Below are 13,052 nucleotides of genomic sequence, written 5' to 3'. Positions count from 1 at the left end.
ATACACTTCCCTATGTTATATTCCATTATATCATGCATAAACTTGGCTACAAAGCCATCAATTCTGTCATCCAGATCATTAGCATGCAATGTGGAAAGTAGCGGATCTGACAACAACACCTGTGGAACACCACAAATCACAGGCAGCCAACCAGCAAAGGCTCCCCTATAAGACTCTTCAGGCCTCCTTCCAGTCAGCCAATCTTCTGTCCGTGCTGGTATCTTTTCTATAATACCACATGCTTATATCTTGTTTCGCAACCTCAAGTGCAGCACCTTGTCAAAGACTTTCTAAAAATCCAAGTAAACAACCCACTGACTCTCCCTTGTCTATCCTGCCTGTTATTTCCTTAAAGTATTCCAAAAAGTTTGTCAGGCAAGATTTCCCTTTAAGGAAACCATGCTGATTTTGCCTTATTTGATCATGTGCTTCCAAGTACCCCAAAATCTGATCTTTAATAATGGACTCCAACGTCATCCCAACCACTGAAGTCAGGCTAACTGGCCTATTATTTCCCTTCTTCTGCCTCCCTCCATTCCCAAAGTGGAGAACAAACATTCAGGCAGTAAGTTCATGCACTGGAAACACACAGAAGCTCAGCATGAACTGCAGGAGGAGCATAAACCCTCACCTATCCCATTTGGTAGCCCCAGCATTCATCTCCTGTCCCTCATGAAGAGTATGCAGACACCATATTGGTCTCATCACTTGTTGCAGAACCCATAGAACCAGAAGAGGAAGGAGTTATCCTCCAAACTGAGGAATTGCATTGGAAGAAGATGATCTGGGTGGGGTATCAATTTCTGTTAATTCCATAAATTATTACATCATTTTGCCATCCGTATCTTAGTTACTTTTTCCAACTGTACAATTCCAATACAATTTTGGCCACTAGAGCATGATTATTTTTAACTGCTTCATCATTGAGAGCTAATTGATTAGCAACATTGATCTATTTGATACTTCTCTTGAAGACCCTCCACCTTACCACTGCTGTTTCATCTTTCAAAGTGCTCCTTAAAAACCATAGAAGAGTTAGTTTCTGTCCTTGTTGTTCTAGATTTCGGAAAACAGATGTGGTTAATTGCAGTTATGGCTAGTTGATCAAAGATGATATTTTTGATGATGAATTTACCTTTTCAATGCTAATGGAAATCAGGAAAGCTATACAGTCTTGTTCACAGAATAATTGCTCAAGATGTAGGAGACGAATCCCATCAGCCTAGAACATCACAAGTTCTTCAGGAAATTTCTTAGAACCAACCACATCAAACTGCTTCACTCTCCTTCTGATATAAGGTCAGAATGGGAATACAGAAAACTTGTTTACATTTACACCTCCTCAAGCACTAAAGTAGTCTGGGCTTGCATTCAGCAACACCAAGATATCAACAGGCATACACTGCTGTAACACGATGCTGCCAGTACTACTGCGCATTGTCAGCATTTTCCATTTTTATTTTGTTTTGTTGAATGGCAATTTCCTCTAGTAATTCTTTATTCTGAATTATTTGAATTCAAGATTCAAAACTGCACACAAATGTAAAGGAGAATAAGAAAATTGTTACTCAGCATCCAATGCAGCACAAAAAAAAACAATAAATCTAGGCTGTAGATTAAATAATCTTGAATTTTGAACCATTAAACCACCTGTTATCCATGTTCTTCCCAAGTTCATGGTGTTCTAATACTTAAATTACTTAAATTAAACTTTTAAGAATCAGGAAGTTCTGCCGATGAACATACTGTTATGTCAACTGATAACACTGACTGATATTGGAAAATGGAAGAAACCTCTTTCATATTATGGGCCCTTCTGTTTGAAGGTATCTGCCCAACAGCAAGATTTATTATCCAAAGCATGTTCTTATCCAACCTAAGTGTTGCATAGGGCAATGTAGAGCAAGCATTCCACTGGATCTCTTGGAAGCTCTTGATACTGAGTAGAGGGTGTACTACTCTGCATCTCTCCTGAAGCATCCTTGCCCTGAGAATATTTTATGGGGTGGTACAGCAAGATTTTTACTGAATATCTAACCAACACTGTACCTCCTGCAGGAGCTTTCATGGTGTACCGTATTGATAAAATTTCTCTGTATTGAACCTACACTGAACAGAAGACTTAATGGGAAGTGTAAAGTCAACTTTGCTTAGTGTTACTGCCATAAGCTTGCACAAAGAACTTCCCGCTGTCACCTTTTCTAAAGAATTGACATTGTGATCTCACCCTATTTCAATGTAAGAGTTACAATGGAAAGGAGGCAGTCATGTAATTTTAATCTCTTGGTTTGCAAATGTATGAAAAATATGCTAAATATCATATCAACAAAGAACTGCTATTACAAAAACATCTATCACTGAAGAGAGAGAGTGTGGATTAGCACTTGTAGATGCTGAATAGCTTTTTGAAAATAAATAATTGTTGACTGCCAAAAGATGTGTGTTTTCTCTCCTTGATCTAGGCAGAATGTTAGAAACATAGATGTTTAATGGCAAGAATGTCATAAAATTAGTGAAACAACTGACATATTGAACAGATGTATCTTTGGCTAAGTATGCTCATTATCTTAAATTGAAAGCATGTGATGAATACACAAGAAGGCTGTGGGTAGATTTTGCCTATAGTATAATATATACACACTCTTGTTGACAACAACATGATGCACAGCTTTTCTAATGTATCATTTGAAGCAGAACATTGTGTAACAGACTGTTTATATCCCTGAGATAATCTGAACTCTGATACACAGACCAACACATGTAACCCCTGAAGATCTCCACAGTGTAATATACTTACTTGCTCTTGCAATCCCTGACATTGCCTACAATGTTCAAAGTTCAAAGTACACAAACACTCATGCAATCTCCTAGACTCCCTAGAGTGCTCTACACAGATAAAACCATGCAACCCCTGACATTATTTATAGTGTGACACAGTGACCAAATTCCACAGGACTTTATAATATACTCACACGATCCCAAGGCTGCCAAACTGTGATGCACTGACTTTCATCGTCACTGGTACCTCCCACAGTTTGGTATTGGCTGTGATTGCTTGGTATTCCCTCCCCCAGAATTTCTGCCACAGACACAGTCTATATCAACATACTGGCCCTGACCTATTGCTCATTAACATGATAATATTGTTTTTCTTATCTTGTGGACTGAGCATATGTTGTATCAGGGATCAAGCTGTGTCAACGTTCGCCAACCTTCTCATCTCTCAATTTATTGTAACAAACAATATGCACCAGTATGTAGTTTTCCAGATTTCTACCTCACTTTTGCACCTTCTGAAAAGGTTTACTTATTCATCCATTCAGTTCTGTGTTATCATTTCAGAGGACGTGTCCCGGGCCCAGCACATAAGTGCAATTATGAAGAAAGCACGACAGCACCTTCGCTTCCTTAGGGGTATGTGGACAGCTAAAATTTTGACAAATTTCTACAGATGTGCAGTGGAGAGTATATCGACTGGCTGCATCACAGCCTGGTATGGAAACACCAATGCCATTGAAAGGAAAATCCTAAAAGAAGTATTAAATACAGCCCAGCCCAACACAGGTAAAGTCCTCCCAAACATTGAGCACATCTACAGGAAATGCTGTCGCAGGAAAACAGCATCCATTATTAGGGACCCGCTGCCCCAGCATGCGGGATATGCTCTCTTCTCACGGCACAGAAAGTTACTATCCCTCAATCCGTCACTTGCCCCACAACCAATGGACTCACTTTCAAGGACTCTTCATCTCACGTTCTTGATATCTATTGCTTATTTATTTATTATTATTTCTTTCTTTTTGTATTTGCTCTGGAGAAGGTGACAGTGAACCATCTTTTTAAAACACTGCAGAACTTCTAGTGAAGCTATTCAAAAACAATACTGGTGGGGTATGTATCTTCAGGATTTATACCCATATTGCAATAACTCAGGCAACCATTTTTGTGTACGGCTGCCTTAGGTGGTGTATGGAAGCCCCACAAAATATTACCACACATGCTGAGCCTCTACAAAAGGTTGCAATACCCAGTTAACTAGGAGGACACGGGACACCCTTGCAGGTGGAACTGATCTTCACTTGAACCCTTTTCTTATCATTCCCAAGTGAAGGAGTTCTGGAGGAATTCCTTCAGATTATGATTGAAGTAAAATTAGCTTTAAGTTGTAAAGAGAGTGGAGAGAATGAGTCCATTTGGGGTTTTCCCTCTCATCAGATAGTTGATACTAATTGGCAAAATATCTTGCAACTGAAGTCATCTAGCGGGCAATTAGATGTAAGCTGGACGGCAGTGGGAAAACATCCTCAGAATCTTACCTTCTCCTTGAGCCTGCTTTGATGGTGCAGCAGGGGCCATGACCTTGCCTACATCTTGCTGAAATGACTCTTTCAGCAGGAAGTTTAGAGAGATCTGTACTTAGATGCGTTTAGTTCATTCATCAACTCAAAAGCACAGGGCTCTGTGCTCTTCAGACTGTTCACAGGGGCACACACTACAGTGGATGTCAATTGCTGCTAGAGGACCAACAACTTTGAAAGAAGCATATTGTCTTCCTGAAGGCAATCATTTGAGCACAGTGATCAAACAGGTTGTCAGTAAAGGTAAAGAAGTTAGCTTTATTTATTACATGGACATTGAAGGATGGAAATGCGCAGTGAAACGCATGACTTGCGTCAAATCAAATCTGCGAGGATTGTGCTCGGGGGCAGCCCACAGTGCCCACAAGTCACCATGTTTCTAGTGCTATCCTGGCACGTTCACAACCTACTAACCCTGACTCTAACTGTATACCTGTAAAATGTAGGAGGAAATCGAAACATTCGGATGAAGCAACACACAAAACATGAGAAAATCTGCAGATGCTGGAAATCCAAAGCAGCGCACAAAAATGCTCGTGGAACTCAGCAGGTCAGGCAGTCATCTATAGAAACGAGTAAACGGTCAACATTTCAGGCCACGATCCTTCTTCAGGACACCTGGATGAAACCCAAAAGGTCACAGGGAGAATGTACAAGCTCCTTAACAGATGGCAGCAGGAATCAAGCACCGATCAGTGATCGCTGGTGATGTAAAGTGATAGCACTAACTGCTATGCTGCTTGGCTGTACTTTGCAACTTTGTTAGTGTCCTTTCTAATCGCCTCTCACTAAGCTCAACAAAGCAAATGGGCACTGTGAGCGGGGACAGGCATGTAAAGAGGGTTCAAGGAAATACAGACGAGCTGAGAGGGCAAGAATATAGCAGATCCAGGATAATGTGGAAGAAATATCAAGTTACCCACTTGACAGTACAAACCAGGAAAACAAAGTATTTTGTAAATGGGGAGAGATTGCATAATGCTGATGTTCATATGGGCTCAGTAGTCCTTGTACCCAAGTCAATGAAAGCTGACAAGCAACTGTTGCAAACAATTGGGAAAGCAAATGATATGTTGCCTCTTACAACAGTAAAGATAACTTACTGAAATTGTACAAGGCACTGGTGACACTGCACCTAGACTATTGTATGCTTATCTAAGCAAGTCTATACCTGCCGTGGAGGGAATGCTGTAAAGATTTGCTAGCTGGTTCTAGGGATAACTTATGAGGATAGATTGAATGGAATCAGCTTGTTTTCTAGAGGAATGAAAGGATACCTCATTGAAACTTAAATGTTCCTTATGAAATTAGACAAGCTGAACAGTAAGGATGTTTCACTGGCTAATGAGTCTAAAATCAAGAGTCATATCTTAGCATTTAGGATTGAGATGAGGAGAAATTTCTTCATCAAGGAAGTGGGAATTTTTGGAATTCTCTGCTGGAGGGCTGTGGAAATGTAGCTGATGAATTTATTCCAAACTGCTCAATGTAGTTCTTGCAAGAGTTGTCCCATGGAGCAGAACTACTGCAGATGCTAATGTCATTCTCCTCTATCAACAGTATAGCAAAACAGACAAGATATTGCAAGTTGGATCCCCATTAATAAGTACAATTTCACCTAATCGATATGGAAGATGGTCAACAGAGAAGGGGAGGGAACGTCGACTCAGACCACGAGAGGCCTGCGTCGGGCATTTTCATGCCTTACAAGGCGCAGGTTGGAAGTCTGTGTGGGACGCCACTCCTCGCACAGACTAGAGCAAGGTGTGATTAAGTGCCTTGCTCAAGGACACAAACACGCTGCCACAGCTGAGGCTCGAACTAGTGACCTTCAAATCACTAGACGATTGCCTTAACCACTTGGCCACGTGCCCAACACAACAGAGAAGGCAGAAGCTAAAGTGACACAAAAGGAGAAGATGTTCAACAATGGCAACATTGAATTTATGGAATCACCATGGAATCCAGGAAGAGCTAGTAAGGTGGATTCAAAATTGGCTCAGAGGTAGGAAGTGGGGGGTTGGTTGAAGGTTGTTTCTCAGTGTCTGAGCCCTTGTTATTCATTAATTGCATTCATGATTTGGATGTAAATGCATAAAACTTGATAAGTAAATTTGAGGATGATCACAGATTACAGGGGATTTTGATTAGTTAGGGAGTGAGCCAAGGAGTGGCAAATAGATTTCAATACAGATTGGTATGGGGTGATGCACTTTGGCAAGTCAAACCTGTGCAGAACTTATACTATGAATAGTGATACACTAGGGAATGTAATGGGCCAGAGGACTTTCAAGTACAAGTGCATAATTCAGTGAGCACAACATCACAGGTAGACAGGGTGATGAAGAAGGCATTCAGCATGCTGGCCTTCATTAGTTACGGCACTGACTATAGGATTTGGGACTATATATATTGCAATTATACAGTATAAGTCATTGATGAGGCTGTACTTTGTGTACTGTGTATATAGCTTTGTTCATCCTGTTATAAGAGGGATGTAGTTAAACTGGAAGGAGTGCTGAAAAGATTTAAGACGGCCTGGGTCATATTGAGAGGTTGGACTGGTGAGGTCTTTATTCTTTGAAATGTTGGAAAGTAAGGGGTGATCTTAAAGAAATGTTTAAAATTATGAGAGGCATAGATAATACGGATGGGTCTCCAGGGTAGGGGGACTTTCAAAGCACAGGGTCATAGAGTTAAGATAGATAGGCAGATACTTTATTCATCCGAAAGGAAATTACATTGTCACAGATAAACAAACATACAAATATTAGAAGAGAAGTAAGAAAGAATAAAAATAAGTTACCTCAAACAATCTAACAGGAGGGATCATCACTTCCCTGGCTATAGGTTGACTCATTATAGAGCCTAATGGCCGAGGGTAAGAATGACCTCATATAGCGCTCTTTGGAGCAGCACAGTTGTCTTAGTCTATTACTAAAAGTGCTCCTCTGTTCAGCCAAGGTGGCATACAGAGGGTGAGAAACATTGCCCAGAATTGCCAAGATTTTCCATAGGATCCTTTAGAAACATAGAAACATAGAAAACCTACAACACAATACAGGCCCTTCGGCCCACAAAGTTGTGCCGAACACATCCCTACCTTAGAAATTACTAGGGTTACCCATAGCCCTCTATTTTTCTAAAGTCCGTGTACCTATCCAAAAGTCTCTTAAAAGACCCTATCGTATCCGCCTCCAGCACCGTTGCCAGCAGCCCATTCCATGCACTCACCACTCTCTGTGTAAAAAACTTACCCCTGACATCTCCTCTGTACCTACTCCCAAGCACCTTAAACCTGTGCCTTCTTGTGGCAGCCATTTAAGCCCTGGGAAAAAGCCTCTGACTATCCACATGATCAATGCCTCTCATCATCTCTGTTCTACCGCAGCCTCCAGTTTGTCCAGTTTGACTCCTATAGCAGAGTCAGCCTTTCTAATCAGCTTATTGAGCCTGTTGGCATCACCCATGTTGATGCCATTGCCCCAGCACATCACCACCTAGAAGATTGTACTGGCGACAGCAGACTGGTGGAACATGTGAAGGAGAGGCCTGCATACTCCAAAAACCTAAGTCTCCTCAGGAGGTACAGGCATCTCTGGCCCTTCTTGTACACAACCTATGTGTTGGTGGCTCCACTCAAATTGGTCATCCAGGTTCACTCCCAGGTACTTGTAGGTCCTCACCTTGTCCACGTCCTCACCATCAATAGTAACGAAGAGCAGTGTAGGTTTAGTCTTCCTAAACTCCTTCACAATCTCCTTTATCTTACTGATGTTAAGGTGACAGGGAAAAGATTTAAAAGGGACATGAGGGGCAACTTTTTCCATGCAAAGGGTGGTGAGTATATGGAATAGTCTGTCAGAGGAAATGGTTGAGGCAGGTACAATAGTATCATTTAAGAAGCACTTCGATAGGAATGTGGCAGGGAAGGACCTAAAGGAAAATGGACCAAATGCAGGAATTTGGGACTAATTTATCGGGCACCATGATTAGCATGGACTTGTTGGGCCCAAGTGTCTGGATCCATGCTTTATTGTTCCATGACCAGTTTTGATCTCCTTATTTAAGAAAGGATGTGCTGACGTTGGAGAGGGTACAGAGAAGATTCGCTAGAATGATTCCAGGAATGAGAGGGTTAACATATGAGGAACATTTGACCGCTCTTGGACTGTATTCCTTGGAGTTTAGAAGAATGAGGGGGGACCTCATAGAAACATTTCGAATGTTGAAAGGCATGGACAGAGTGGATGTGGCAAAGTTGTTTCCCATGATGGGGGAGTCTAATATGAGAGGGCATGACTTAAGGATTGAAGGGTACCCATTCAGATCAGAGATGCGAAGAAATTTTTTTAGCCAGAGGGTGGTGAATCTATGGAATTTGTTGCCACAGGTGGCAGTGGAGGCCAAGTCATTGGGTGTATTTAAGGCAGAGATTGATAGGTAGCTGAGGAGCCAGGGCATCAAAGGTTATGGTGAGAAGGTGGGGAAGTGGGACTAAATGGGAGAATGGATCAGCTCATGATACAATGGCGGAGCAGACTCGATGGGCCGAATGGCTGACTTCTGCTCCTTTGTCTTATGGTCTTATGGACCCGATGTCTCTATCAGCATAATAAAAATATCTCAGAAAGACTTATAGGGATATCATCAAAAATACTGAAACCAAACTACCTGAGGAGATGTTAGGGCAGATGATCATATGCTTGATCAGTTTTAAGGAGCATAGAGATAGAGGTATATAGAAAGTAAATTTCTTAGCTTTGGACTTTGGAAGCTGGAACTCCATCTCAAAATAGTGGTGATTAAATTTGGGAAGATTAAAAGCCAGATTAGACTTCTATAGATAACTCAGTGGGCTCTAAGCCTGGAAGAGATTAGTAAATTAGGGGTGAGTGAAAATGAAAAGGGAATTGAAACAATAAGAACTCAAAAGTCAGGAGTACATGTGTTTCCCAACACTCAATATAACATTGCCAATTGTAAATCACCTTTCCAACTGATTACCAGATTTCTTGAACCCTTTAGTAAATAGACGTTAAGATATAGGAGAGGAACTAGGCCATTTGGCCCACTGAGTCAAGTGATCATAATTGATTTTATTTTCCCTCTCAGCCCCATTCTCCTGCCTTCCTCCCATAACATTTGAAACCCTTACTAATGAAGAACCTATCAATCTCTGTTTTAAATTTACTTAATGACTTACCATCTGTGGCAATGAATTCCACAGATTCAGCAACTTCTGGCTCAAGAAATTCTTCTTATCTCTGTTCTAAAGGGACATCCTTCTATTCTAAGGCCTTGCCTTTATGTCCAAGACTCTCCCACTATTGCAAACATCCTTGCCATGACTACGCTCTCTGGGCAGTTCAATATTTGATAGATTTTAATGAGATCCGTCAACTTCATTCATCTAAATTCCACCAAGTACAGGCCCAGATCCATCAAATTCTCCTCATATGTTAACCCTTTCATTCCTGGGATCTTTCTTGTAAGCCTCCTCTAGAAACACTCCAATACCAGCACATCCTTTCTTAGATATTGGGGCTGTAAACTGCTCACAGTACTCCAAATGTGGTCTTACACCAATGTCTTATAAAGTCTCATCATTCCATCCTTGCTTTTTATATTATAATCCTCTCAAAATGAATGTTAACATTGCATTTGTCTTCCTTACCTCCGACTCAACCTGCAAATTAACTTTTTGAGAATCCTGCACGAGGACTCCCAATCCCCTTTGCATCCCTTTTGTGGAACCTGTGTGTAAACTGATTGCTGAATTTCCTGCAAAGTTACCCAAGCAATGAGGTGCTTTGGATATATTGAGGAGATGTTAAAAGCATTGCTTAAGAGCAACTTTTTTCTTCTACTGACTCCAAAGAAAAAAAACATAGTTACATCTTTAATAAATAATATCAACAAGCTTGCACTAAACCAGATTACCAACTATTGCCAAAACACTGAGATATTTTGAATGAAACTGAGCGCACCAAATCTCTTTCCATTTGTGATTGAAAGCAAAACAGTTAAACTAAGGGAAGAGTGGATTCAGTGAAAATATGTTTCATCACATTGAAAGTGATTTGTAGGAAGGATATGAGGTTTATTATTTATAAGACATTTTATTAACTAATGAGGCTACTTTTAGCTCCACTTTTCCCCAGGTGAACATAAGTACACAATAAAGATGTGGAGAATTTATTATTATTGAATTTGGAAAGACCACCCTTGATGCTTGAACTGCAGAATTTCTGCTTGGTTACTCAGTACTTGACAACAAAAAAGGTAAGCTCTGGACTCTGGAAAAATGTCCCTTAATATTGTGAGGTGGAGGGAATGCAATCATCACTCCTTACAACTGCTTGCAATTAAAAAGGTGCTTATGAATTAACTGAACAAACCAGAAGGACAATATCTTTGCAATCCCATCCCTTGGTGGAGTGTAGATGGCATTTTCTTGTGCAGAATTATCTGCCACCAATTATGATTATGATTACCACAAAATTGTGGCAACAGCACTTGTAAAGCACTTCAAAAGACATTCCGAATCCACTGACCTCAGTCTTGATTATACTCAAAAAATGAAACTCCATATCCTTCTCAGTTAAAGACTTACAACTATCTGTTTGAAGAATGTACATCTTATCCTGGTCTTAAATGACCGGATCCTTATACTGACTCTATGCTTCCTAGTTCCAGGTTCCTGCAGGAGAAGACAACCTTATAGTAGTACATTTTCATCTTTCAAATGGACTTAAGGATGAAGAATTGAACTATGTCCTTTGGTCTCTGGAGCCATTTCACAAAATAAAACATTATTTTCAAACCCACTCTGTTAAGATTCTTTCATTTTCTTTCAGAGTATATTTTGCCAAGAGTGCTCTTGTTATTATAAATTTCATATATTATATGCAAATCTCAGTTGTTTTAATCTCTAGTAGGTAACTAACCAGCCTCTGTATGCAATACAGAGATAAATCTGGTGAATCTGCATTGCCTCAATTTAAAAACTAACAAATCCCTTTGCAGGACTGCAAATGTGTGGACTCAATTTCTAACCTGTTTGAGAATATTTTAGAATTCCTTTCAGGATGAAGTGATTTATTTAAACACTGTGACTCATCTGCACTCGGGATAGGACGAGCTAAGACACTGATTTCCTCTCCTATTTACCTCTCCCTCAGAAACGTTCCCCATGGCAAAGCCTTTACCCTTCAATTAACACCTGCTGTGGAGCTTTTGATGGGACCGTGTACCTGCGTTTGGGCATCGGAGATACCGTTTAAATTGAAGTTTTCCTGACTGCCTTTAAAGTTATTTTTAAACATGGAAATTAAAAACTCCAGTGAATGGACAACTGGATTTCGGGGGGGGGGGGGTGCGGGGGAGGAGAGAAGTTTGATGGGTCAGTCGGGGTAGAGTTTTAGTCCGTACCCACACGTCCTTTCCTCATCAGGGGACAACGAGGAAAATTACTGGAAATCCATTACTCAGGCAAGAAGTCCCTGCATTTTAGCGCGTGTTAATTTTTCCCCTCTCTCTTATGGGGAAGCTGGAAGGAGTTTGAACACTCTCTTCACACTCTTCGCTTTGACACAAACGCCACCCCGATACAATGGTCTACACTTTACCATGACAAACTGAAACACGCTAATTGACGTGATGTAACCAAGGAGCGACCTCCGACCATCTACCCCACACCTGATGCAGGGGTTCGATCCGAAACATCCACAGACACCACTGGACCCCCTAAAGTTATCCAGCAGATTGTTAATCTGGACTGGCCGACATGTCTTTTGCAAACGGAAAGCACCCGTTTAGCAGTTAAAAGTTGGCCTCATTGAGGGCTGAAATCAAAATTGGACAAAGCGACCCACAGACAAAAAAAAATAGCTTCACTACCTTTTTTAAAAAAAAACAGTTCTTCCGTCTCCTGCGTTCAGTGGTTCTTGAATGATATTGCAAGTTCTTCCACGTATTAGGCAGACACAGAGTTTACACGCTCGCTTCCCCTGTCCGCTGTGCGCTCATCGCTGATTCATTCACAAATATCGGAGATCCAAAAACACACCTCTACCCAGCACAACAGTAGAACTTTTTCACCCTGTACATATACGCATTCAGTTTGCCAATTATATCCATTCAGTTTGTGATCTCACAGAGCGAGCGGACGATCTTCAAGAACCTACCGTGTACTATGCACCGCGTGCCGGGAGAGCGGAGAGCGGCTCACGTCTAATCCTCTTCAGGCGCTGGGCACCACAAGGACGGCTTTGTATGGAGACATGGCCCTGTGAGCATGTGACTGACGCTTTAAACAATATCAAAACCTAATCTGCAGTTTTGGCCATCGCTTTCTAACGCCGCCAGTGCGGTGTCAACGCCAGATCTGACTCAGGTCTACACTGACCAGCTCCTGACATCGACCCTGTGCGTTTGAAGATGATTCTCACCTGCTGCCTGTCTCTACCACTCCTCCCTACAGCCAATATTTAACAAAAAGTTACACATGAATGTGTAAGTTTTAATTATTTAACCGCTGGCTCACCTTCAAGACGTGTCTCGCCTCTGCCCTTGCATCTTTTAGCTCCTCCCCTTCCTCGGAATCTTCCTGCACCCACTCAAATCTCGGTCCACCTCGAAGTATATCACCTTCCTTTCCGGGTGGCGTTTTGCGGGCTTCTGAGGTAGCTG

At 41.3% G+C, this 13,052-nt stretch overlaps 1 protein-coding gene across 5 annotated transcripts in view; it reads right to left on the bottom strand.

The window, feature by feature from the left end:
- The window catches only part of slc16a4 (solute carrier family 16 member 4), a 100,577-nt gene extending 87,783 nt beyond the window's left edge, over window positions 1-12,794 (bottom strand). For 2 of the 5 annotated variants that reach the window (XM_063065472.1, XM_063065469.1), the window contains exon 1: window positions 12,548-12,794. The gene's annotated coding sequence lies outside the window, so the exon portion shown is untranslated. Of the gene's footprint in view, window positions 1-1,135; window positions 1,218-2,972; window positions 2,997-12,260; window positions 12,466-12,547 lie in introns of those variants that run through there. The other 3 variants (XM_063065470.1, XM_063065474.1, XM_063065471.1) reach the window with 3 other exon arrangements.
- Between the last annotated feature and the right edge of the window lie 258 nt (window positions 12,795-13,052).

This window comes from Mobula hypostoma, chromosome 13 (assembly GCF_963921235.1).
Source record: "Mobula hypostoma chromosome 13, sMobHyp1.1, whole genome shotgun sequence".
Lineage (NCBI taxonomy): Eukaryota > Metazoa > Chordata > Chondrichthyes > Myliobatiformes > Myliobatidae > Mobula > Mobula hypostoma.
This window is presented reverse-complemented; position numbering and strand designations above follow the sequence as displayed.